General features: G+C 37.1%; 1 pseudogene; it reads left to right on the top strand.

Moving 5' to 3' along the window:
* Positions 1 to 1,077: 1,077 nt before the first annotated feature.
* Positions 1,078 to 1,367, top strand: LOC125101193 (40S ribosomal protein S21-like; annotated as a pseudogene).
* Positions 1,368 to 11,395: the final 10,028 nt, after the last annotated feature.

Here is an 11,395-nt window from a genome sequence, read left to right on the forward strand (position 1 = left end):
CTCCCCCTCTACCCTTCCCCCATTCTCTCTCTCCTGAAAGAAAGAAAGAAAGAAAGAAAGAAGAAAACCTTAAAGACTTCACCAAAAAACTACTAGAACTGATATATGAATTTAGCATATAGGATATAAAATCAACATATACAAACCTGTTGCATTCCTATACACCAATAATGAAGCAGCCAAAAAAGAAATCAAGGAATCAATCCCATTTGCAACTGCACCAAAACTAAAAGGCAGCCTATGGAACGGGAAAAGATATTTGCAAATGACATATCTGATAAAGAGTTAGTATCCGAGATCTATAAATAACTTAGCAAACTCAAGACCCAAAAAAAACAAACAATCCAGTTGAGAAATGGGCAAAGACATGAACAGACATTTTTCCAAAGATCCAGATGGCCAATAGACAGATGAAAAGATGCTCAACATCACTCATCATCAGGGAAATAAAAATCAAAACCATGATGAGATACCACCTCACACCAGTCAGAATGGCTAAAATGAACAACACAAAAAACAACAGGTGCTGGTGAGGATGCTAAGAAAGGGGAAACATCCAGCACTGTTGGTGGGAATGCAAACTGGTGCAGATACTACAGAAAACAGTATGGAGTTTCTTCAAAAAGTTAAAAATAGAACCCTTTGACCCAACAATTCACTACTGGTATTGACCCAAAGGATACAAAGGATATAAACAATACAGATTCGAAGGGGTACATGCACCCCAATGTTTACAGCAGCATTATCAACAACAGTCAAACTATGGAAAGAGTCCAAGTGTCCCTCAACTGATGAATGGATAAAAAAGGTGTGGCATATATATACAATGCAGTATTACTCAGGCATCAAAAAGAATGAAATCTTGCCATTTGCAAGAGCATGAATGGAACTAGACAGTATTATGCTAGGCAAAATAAGTCAGAGAAAGACAAATACCATATGATTCCACTCACATGTGGAATTTAAGGAAAAAAAACAGATGAACACAGGGGGAAAAAAGAAAAATAAAATAAGATAAAAACAGAGAGAGACTTTCTGTGCTTGCACTAGCAGTAGTGACAGTAGGTCACCCTTGACATGCAGAATAATGCCAGTGAGTTCATGGACCTCCCTGTGCAGTAGAAATGCTCCACCAGCAAAAGCATCATTGGCACCAAGGACCACATGTCCATCCAGATGAAAGTGCCCAAGGATGACAAGGTGATAGACAGGCTCGACAGCCAGTTCAAAACCTACGCTACTGTGGGGTCATTCGCAGGATGGGTGTGTCTGATGACTCCATCCTCTGACTGGCCGAGGCTGATGGCATAATTTTAAGAACTTCCAACAGGAGGAGATCACAGATGTGGGATATTTGTCATAAATAATAGTAAAACCAAAAAAAGAGAGAGAGAGAGCACCAAACCATAAAAGACTCTCAAACTGAGAGTTGCTGGAGGGGAGGTGGGGGGGGGGTGGGCAAAATAGGTGATGGGCATAAAGGAGGACACTTGTGATGAGCAGTGGATGTTATATGTAAGTGATGAATCACTAAATTCTACTCCTGAAACCATTACTACACTATATATTAACTAATGTGATTTTAAATAAAAACTTGGGGGATAAAAATAAAACAGTATTTAAACAGATTATCACAAAGCTGAAAAATATAATAACTAAGCCAAAAAATTCAATACAGGGGTTCAACATCAAACTATATAGAGAAGAAAGAATCAGTGAACTCAAGGGTGGGTTATTCACATTCATCCAGTTGGAGGACAAAAAGGGGAAAAGAATGAAAAAGAGTAAGAGAGCTTAAGGGACATGACACCATGAAGTAGACCAAATATACAAACTAACTTTACAACTCAAGAAACAAGAAAAGAACAATAAACTAAGTCCAAAGTTGGTAGGAGAAAGGAAATAACAAAGATCAGAGAGGAAATAGATGAAAGAGGGGCTAAAAAGAAAATCGAAAAGATCAGTGAAACCATTAGCTAATTTCTTGAAAAGATATACAAAACTGACAGACCTTTAGCTAGATTCACCGAGAAAAAAGAGGGCTCCAAACAAATAAAATTAGAATGAAAGAGGAGACATTGCAACTCATACCACACAAATACAAAAGATCCTAAGAGACTATTATATATAATTATATGCCAAAAACCCGAAAAACTTAGAAGAGATGAATAAACCCCTAGAAATGCACAGCTGACCAAGAATGAATCACAAAGGAACAGAAAATCTGAAGAGACAAATTGCTAGTAAATGGATTGATTCAGTCATCAAAACAACAACAAAAAAAAGTCCAGAAGCAGACACCTTCACTGGTAAATTCTACCACCAAAAAAAAAAAAAAAGCAGTCCTAGTCGAAAACTTCTACAAACTCTACCACTTACAGATTCATTTTATGAGGCCACTACTACCCTGACACCAAAACTTAGACAAAGACATTATGAGAAAATAAAATTATAGCCAACATCTTTGATGAGCGCAAATGCAAAAATCCTCAACAAAATACTAGTAAATCAAATTTAACAATACATTCAAAGTATCATACACCATGATCAACTAGAATTTATTCCAGGGATTCAAGAATGATTCAGTATGTGCAAATCAATCTGTGTGATACACAACATTAACAAAATGAAGGATAAAAATCATATGATCGCCTCAATATATGCAAAAAAAAAAAAACACTGAAAAATTCAATATCCATTCATAACAAAAATTTTCACAAACTGCATATAGAGAGGACATACCTCAACATAATAAAGGTCATATATGACAAGACACAGCTACTATCATGTTCAATGGTGAAAAACTAAAATCTTTTCCTCTAAGATCAAGAAAAAGATAAGGACTCCCACTCCTGCCACTTTTATTCACATTGTACTAGAAGTTCTAGCCAAAGAAATTAGGCAAGATCAAGTGGGGGCAAAGGCATTCATATTGGAAAGGAAGAAGTAAAACTGTTTCTATTTGTAGATGACATGAAATTACATATAGAAAGCCCTAAAAACTCTACCAAAAATCTGTTAGAATTAATCAACAAATTCCATAAAGTCACAGGACACAAAATCAATTTACAAAAATCAGTTGAGTTTCTATGCACTAAATTTAAAGAAAATAGTCACTTTTACAACTGCATAAAAAAAATAAAATACTTAGGAATAAATTTAACCAAGGAAGTGAAAGAATTATACCCTGTAAGCCATAAGACACTAGTGATAAAAACTAAGAAGACACAAATAAATGGGAAAATATTCTGTGTTCATGGATTGGAAGAATTACAATTGTTAAAATGTCCATACTACTTATGAAAGCAATCAACAGATCCAGTTCAATCACTATCAAAATTCCAAAGCCATTTTTCAAAGATAGAATGAAAAATCCTAAAATTTGTGTAGAACCACAAAAAAACCTGAATAGCCATAACAAAACCTGAGAACAAACAAAGCTGGACTCATAACATTTCCTGATTTCAAACTCTAGTCCTGAATACAAAGCTACAGTAATAAAAACAGTATGGTTCTGACACAAAAACAGAAATATGAATCAGTGGAACAAAATAGAGAACACAGAAATAAGCCCACTCACATATAGTCAACTAATTTACAAGAAATAAACCAAAAATATACAATGGGAAAGGAGAGTCTCTTCAAAAAATGGTATTGGCAAAAGTGGACAGTCACTTACAAAGAATGAAACTAGACCCCTATCTTACACCATACACAAAAATCAACTTAGAATAGATTAAGGACTTCAGTGTAAGACTTGAAACAATGGAAGTTCTAGAAAATAACATAGGGAGCAAACTCCTTGACAGTGGTCTTGGTAATAATTTCTTTGGTTTTGATACCAAGATCAAAGGCAAGAAAAGCAACAAGTGGAACTACATCAAACTAAAAACCTTCTGCACAAAAAGGAAACCATCAACAAAATGAAAAGGAAGCCCATAGAATGGGAAATAATATTTGCAAATTATACATTTTATAAGGGATTAATGTTAAAAATATATTTAAAAATCATACAACTCAATAGCAAACAAAAATAGAAACAATCTGATTAAAAATTGGCAGAGGAACTGAACAGACCTTTTTCCAGAGTCAGATAAATGACCAGCAGGTACATGAAAAGATGCTCAATATCTCTAGTCATCAAGATAATGCAAATCAAAACCACAAAGAGATATCACCCCATAACCTGTTAAAGTGGCTACCATCAAAAAGAAAAGAGATAACAAAAATATTGGCAAGGAGTAAAGGAAACCCCGGTGCACTGTTGGTGGAAAAGTAAGCTGGTGCAGCCACTATGGAGAACAATATGAAGGTTCCTCAAAAAATTAAAAATAGAACTACACATGATCCAGCAATCACACTTCTGGGTACACAGCCAAAGGAAATGAAAACAGGATTTCAAAGTATCTAAACTCCCATGTTCTTTACAACATTACTCATCATAGCCAAGGTATGAAAACAAACTAATACCTACACTTTTAATTTAGATCAGAGGATCTGATTTGGAGAATTTTAAATTTTATTTTTTTAATACTTTGTTTGTTTGTTTATGTGAGAAAGAGTGTGTGCACGATCAGGGGAAGACCAGAGGCAAAGGGATAAGCAAACTCTATGCTGAGCACAAGCCTGATATGGGGCTCAACCCTGAGACTCTGAGACCCTGATCTGAGCAGCAATCAAGAGTCAAGCACTCGGGGCGCCTGGGTGGCTCAGTGGGTTAAAGCCTCTGCCTTCGGCTCAGGTCATGATTCCAGGGTCCTGGGATCGAGCCCCGCATCGAGCCCCACATCGGGCTCTCTGCTCAGCAAGGAGCCTGCTTCCTCCTCTCTCTCTCTCTCTGCTTCTCTGCCTACTTGTGATCTCTGTCTGTCAAAATAAACAAATAAAATCTTTAAAAAAAAAAAAAAAGAGTCAAGCACTCAATCAACTGAGCCACCCAGGTGCCCCTGATTTGGAGGATTTTAAATGGTCCTTTTATTCATGTCTCTTAAGTAGAGATTTTTGTGCCAGGAATATAAATCTCTGGTTTTGCCAGGGATCAGATGACTCTTTTCCTTTAGGCTCTAATAAGGTCCTATTGGTGGTCTCATCAGAAAGTCAGTCCTAGAAACAATATTTGGTCAGATATAATTTTAGTTTGAAGCGGGGGGGAAACCTTAAAGATCAAGTTCTAGTCTTCACTTTATTCATAAGAAAACAGATTCAGACAAGCTCAGTGACTTGTCCAGGGTTACTTTTCTTAAGTTTAATTTTTTTAAATGGAGTAAATTTTTCAAACTTTTTTTTTGACAGCTTTTGCATGGGAAAAAGAAGTAAAAATTTGTACAAACTTTTAAATACATTCTTTTAAAAGTTGCCATTTTCAAATTTGTCCAATGTACTGCTTGAAAGACAATAAATAAAGGAAAATGAACTTGTCATTCTGTTTAATAAAAAAAAAAAGAGAGGAGAAACCTGTATATCAACATATATAATATTTCATACTGCAGCAGTGCTCCTAATATCAAGAAATTCAAGGAAAATAAAATAATGCCAAATGCATTTCAAACGTCGCAGAATTTTTTAAAGAGTTTTCTGGAGAAAGTAAATAAAGACAAGTCCATCTCTGAATTAAGATATTCTCAGAAAATTGCTTAAAAGATAAATGACTCTGCAACAATGTCCACAATAGACAAAATATGGAAAGAGCCCAGATTTGCAACAAGAGATGAATAGATAAAAACAATGTGGTGGGTATGTATGTGTGTGTGTGTGCGTGTGTGTATAATAGTTATATAGCATATAACTATTATATACATAAAATGGAATATTACTCAATCATCAAAAGAATGAATTCTTGACATCTGCAACTATGTGGATGGAACTAGAGGGCATTATGCTAAGTAAAATAAATCAGTCAGAAAAAGACAAATATTACATGATTTCATTCATATGTGGAATTTAAGAAACAGAACTGGGGAAAAGAAGGAAAAATAAAATAAGATAGAAACAGACAGGGAGACAAACCATAAGAGACTCTTAACTACAGAGAACAAACTGAGGGTTGCTGGAGGGAAGGCAGGTGGGAGGATGGGCTTAATAAGTGATGGACATTAAGAAGGGCACTGGATGTAATGAGCACTGGATTTCATATACAACTGATGAATCACTAAATTCTACCTCTGAAATTAATAATATACTATGTCAATTAAATTGAATTTAAATAACTTTTTTTTAAAAGATAAATGGCTTTGTTTCATGTTCTACAAGGAAAAACGAAATCAGACTTTATGAAACACACTGGAAAGTCCAATCCTTCCCATGCCTGTGCTCAGTAGTACAATAAAATAACGAAAGCCTGTGTATCCAGGCTTTCATGATCTAAACTGCATGCATTAATCCAGCATCTTTAGTTTCCACTAGGAGTTACTCTAAATTTCCTAATAAAATGTTTTTACTTTTCCATTTATCTGACTGATTTCTTTTTAACTACTACTATCACACAAAAGTTCACTCATAGTTAAAATCGTCTATGGCTTATACTTGTGTTCGAGATGGTTATTTTGCCATCTTCTCATTGTCCCTTGCCCCACTTCTTTTCTACCTTAAGAAAATCCAGCGGTGAAGCACACCTGGCTAGCTCAGTCAGAAGAGCATGTGACTCTTGATGTCTGGTTCATGAGTTCAAACCCCATAGTGGGTGTAGAGGTTACTTAGAACAAATAAATAAAATTTTAAAAATAATATATCCAGTGCCTACATCTTTATTAACAAACCCAAGAATGAAAATACACCAATATTGACCAAGACAGAACTTGTAGCCCTGAAGTAGTATATAAACATGAAAAAACAAATTAGTAATGCAGATAAGTATTATAGCCAAAAAACTGAAGAATGCTCTTTAAGCTGAGCTTTAATGCCAAAGTAAATCTAACATTCACTTTGTTTTTTGTATTTCTGCAATCCATTCCTACTCTGAGGAAGAATAGAAACAGTAATAAACCTAAAGCAAAGCAAAAAGTTTTGAAGAAGACTAATTATATCTTTGTTTCTTCAAAATACAGAGCAAATACTACTCAACAACATAACATATAACAGAAAAAGATCTCGTTAATTAAAATACCTCACTAATATTTAAAGACTGCTTTGGTGGCCTAGGTGAAACAGATATACAGTGCCTTTTTAACAAACGTACAACTGCCCCCAAGTTTTTCTGCCAGTGTTTTTCATCTTCTTTGTTAGTCTGATATACTTACTCTTTTTCTAAAATGTAATTTTCAATTAATTTTGCAAGTACCTATCATAATACACTCAATTTGTGGACCTCTGTCTCTAAAAAGAAAATTGTAAATTTATTTTATATATGAATTTATTTGGTTGTTTCATTTACATACTTAGCTTTTATAAAATTCCTTGCATTTTCATAAACTTCAGACAGCAGGACACACACAGAAGAGAGAGAAAAAGAGAACAGGATTTTGTAATAGAATCCTGCCTGCGCCAACTCTCAGTAGTATTTTGACAAAAGGCCTTGTGGAACTATTTCCAAGACCTCAGACTAAGGCAGCCAAAGTTTCCACAATAGAATAGGCCAAAAATGGCTTATAACCTTTCACATTTGACCTTTTATCCAGGTGCCTCGTACTTTGTGAATTTAAAATCTAATGAGAGAATGCTTAGTCATCCTGTTTACAAACAGCCTATTTATTCCACAGGAACAGTTTGGCAGGACATATCCGGGTCAACTGACATTGAGTTGTCACAGAAACCGTGGGTCTCATACTCCTTAATTAAGCCAAACTGCAACATTTTGACTGGCTGAAATCAGTGGTGGGCTGTGTAGCAATCATCAATTATTTAATTTACTTTTATGTTGTACACTTCAAAGTAGTAACATGCAAAATGTGAAAGCAATCATCATAAACTACAAGTGGTATAAATCATGCCTACATAGAAGAAAGAAAAAGCATAAATTTTTGCCCTGAATATTATAAGTTATTCTCAACTATCACACTGCAAAATGTGTAAGTACACAACAAGAATCACTCAATCTTTTACTTATTTATGTATTTTCAAAACTCCAGTCCTAGTCAGGCTTTACCTTCATATTAGGCATTTACCTAAAGAAATTACTTGATTAGGGGCACCTGGGTGCCTCTATCGGTTAAGCGTCTGACTCGGTTTCAGCTCAGGTAATGATCTCAGGGTCATGAGATCAAGACTCACAGTGGGCTCCATGCTCAGCGAGTCTGGTTGAGATCCTCTCCCTCTCCCCCGCACCCCGCCCCTGCACCAGCTACAGCTCGTGCGTTCTCTCTTTAAATAAATAAATAAAATTTTTAATAAAAAGAAATCACTCAATTAATTTTCTCCACAGGCAGTACAAGATAGATTTATAGCTACATTTGGAATAATTCCCTCTGAAAAAGAACTGAAAAGCAGTTTAACAGCTCCTTCACAACAAATGGTAAAAGGGCCACATCAAGATGGCTAAAAAGGTAAAGATACAATCTCACCAAACCACCCCCCAATCAAGTTGGTGACCCACAATCAGGAGAGATCTCACAAATCCTGAGCTTCTCCCTAAGGAGTCAGGGGATCATCTCTCTCCATATAAGGCACCCCAACCTTGAGACCTACAAGAGAGATAAGCTTCCATAAGGTCTGGCTTTTGTAAACCAACAGGGTTCACAACCAGGCGACCCAAAGAGACGTAGGGAACTGAGATTCTGCTCTATAAGAGCTTATGGACAGACTTACTCCCCAGGGGGACCAATACAAAAGCAGCAATTTGAAAAGTATCTAGACTTTAGGTGAAAGAAATTCATTTGCCTATCTTAAAATATCTGTCAGAGGAGGAGAGGCCTGTTGAGGCTATCTCCAGGGACAAAGGTGCTGCAAGTTAGAAGAAGAGCACAAAAATGGTAATTCTAACTTGCTAAAGTCAGTGAGCACATCCCAGTCCAGTGCTTCCTGCTGCCCTACAAAAGCCAGGGGGTACATGCTGACCCTACGTTCTCCCAATGCTTATTAAAGGCAACTGGCCTATATAGTACACACAGGGGACACTCCATGATCACCTGGCTCAGGTGGCCAGGATGGGTTTCGTCTCGGGGCTCCATGGAACTGAAATGGTCAGAGACAGTTATTGGCAGGCTACCACCCCCCAGGGCACTACACAGACACACACCCCAGTCCTCCTGTGAAAAAGGCCTATTTACCTTTCCTGGAGCTTCAGCCTGAGGGGCAGACTTCAGGTTTGCCACAAATTTGGAGGCTACAGAGCAGTTTAGGGAACATAAGCAGGGGAATGCCATCCACATAGTCTCCTTCAGCCTTGATACAGCTCTAAAGTACCTCCCAAAAAGGAGCTTACAGATTCATCTGAAGTCCCAATTTTTGCAACTGCCACCCAGAGGTTCCCTCTACATCACTTTATCTGGAAGCCAGCAAGGTTTAAATTCCACAGGACAGTATATATTTGCATACTTTAAAAAGCTGCTGCCTGAGGGTCTGGTTTCCAATTAGCCTGAATATAGATGCTGACTGAGATCCCTCCCTTTGGAACACTGACCCATCCGGGCACACCCTGACCTATCAGGTATAAATCAAGTTGCTTAGATAATCACAAAGGTCTGAAAGACAACCAGAGCTATAGCAAGGTTAAAAGGTAAGGTTTATCTCCAACACAAGGCCCATCCTTCCAGACTAAAAGAGGTAGCTGTTTTGCCTAATACACAGAAATGAATCCAGAGTGTTTCCCAGAGGAAACAGAGGATTATCTAGCAAATGAAAGAACAAGATAAAACCTTGAAAAAAAAAAAAACCTTAATGAAACAGAGATAATATATATGATAAAGAATTCAAAGTAATAGTCACAAAGATGCTCAACTAAAGGGAGAATGGATGAACATGGTAAGAACATCAACAAAAAAATACAAAATATAAGAAAATACCAAAAAGAAGTCATAGAGCTGCAGAATATAATAACTGAACCAAAATTTACAACAGTAGACTAGATCAGAGCAGAAATGATCACTGAGCTCAAAGACAGGCAGTGAAACTCAGCCACAGAAAGCAACAGAAAGATAAAAAAATTTTTAAAAGTAAAGGTAGTTTAAGGGACCAATAGGACAATATCACATGAAATAACATTCATTTTATACGAGTCCCAGAAAGAAAGGAGAGAGAGAAAAGAGCAAAAACTTACTTGAAGAAATAATGGCTGAAAATTTCCCAAAGCCAGGGGAAGGAAACCAATATTCAGATACAGGAAGTGCAGAAATTCCAAATGACAGGAACCAAAAATATCCACAGCAAGATATCATAATTAAACTGTCAATAATTAAAGACAGAGAATCTTAAAAGCAGCAAAAGAAAACAACCTGTCACATATAAGGGAATCCTCATAAGACTATCAGCAGATTTTTTAAAGAAATTTTGCAGGCCAGAAGGGAGTGACATGATATATTCAAAGTGGCAAAAGGAAAAAAAAAAAAAAAAAAAAAAAAAAAAACCATTACCCAACAAGGCTTTCATTCAGAATTGAAAAAAGAGATAAAGAGTATTCTAGATGAAAAAAACCTAAAAATGTCATCACTACTAAACCAGCCTTACAAGAAAGGGTATTAACCCAGTATTAAAAATATGAAAATATAGGGATTCCTGGGTGGCTCAGTGGGTTAAAGCTTCTGCCTTCGGCTAGGGTCATGGTCCTGGGGTCCTGGGATCGAGCCCCACATTGGGCTCTCTGCTCAGCAGGGAGCCTGCTTCCCCCTTTCTCTCTGCATACTTGTAATCTCTGTCTGTCAAGTAAATAAATGAAATCTTTTAAAAAAAAAAAAAGACAAAAGACAAAGAGTGGGGGAAAGAAGCAAGATGGCGGAGGAGTAGGAGACTGAAATATCATCAGGTCCCAGGAGTTTAGCTAGATAGTTATCAACCATTCTGAACACCTACATACTTCACAGGAGATAGAAGAGAAGAGTAACAATTCTAGGAACAGAAAATTGACTACTTTCCGGAAGGTAAGATGTGTGGAGAAGTGAATACAAAGAAGGAAGGTAGACTGCAGTGGGAAGGGCTGGCTACCAGCAAGTAAGAAAGCAGTGGAGCACAAAATCTGAACTTTTAGAAGTCTGCTCCACTAAGGGATGTTGCTCCAGAGGCTATGGGGGATGAAGCCATTGTGGGGACAGTGTGGTCTCAAGACCTGCTGTGTCACAGAAAGACTGGGGTGTCTGAGTATGGCAAAGCTCCCAGGCATTGGAGCAGGGAAGCCGGTTACAGAGACAGAGTCGAAGAGTGCGCTCTCAGCTCAGGGTTACCTTAAACTGTTATCCAAGGCACACTTGGGCAACTGCTCTCTGAGCAGGGAACCCATAAGTGGCACATGCGGAGAGATCCCCTCCTTCCT

The sequence above is a fragment of the Lutra lutra genome, chromosome 5 (genome assembly GCF_902655055.1).
Source record: "Lutra lutra chromosome 5, mLutLut1.2, whole genome shotgun sequence".
Taxonomy (NCBI): Eukaryota; Metazoa; Chordata; class Mammalia; order Carnivora; family Mustelidae; genus Lutra; species Lutra lutra.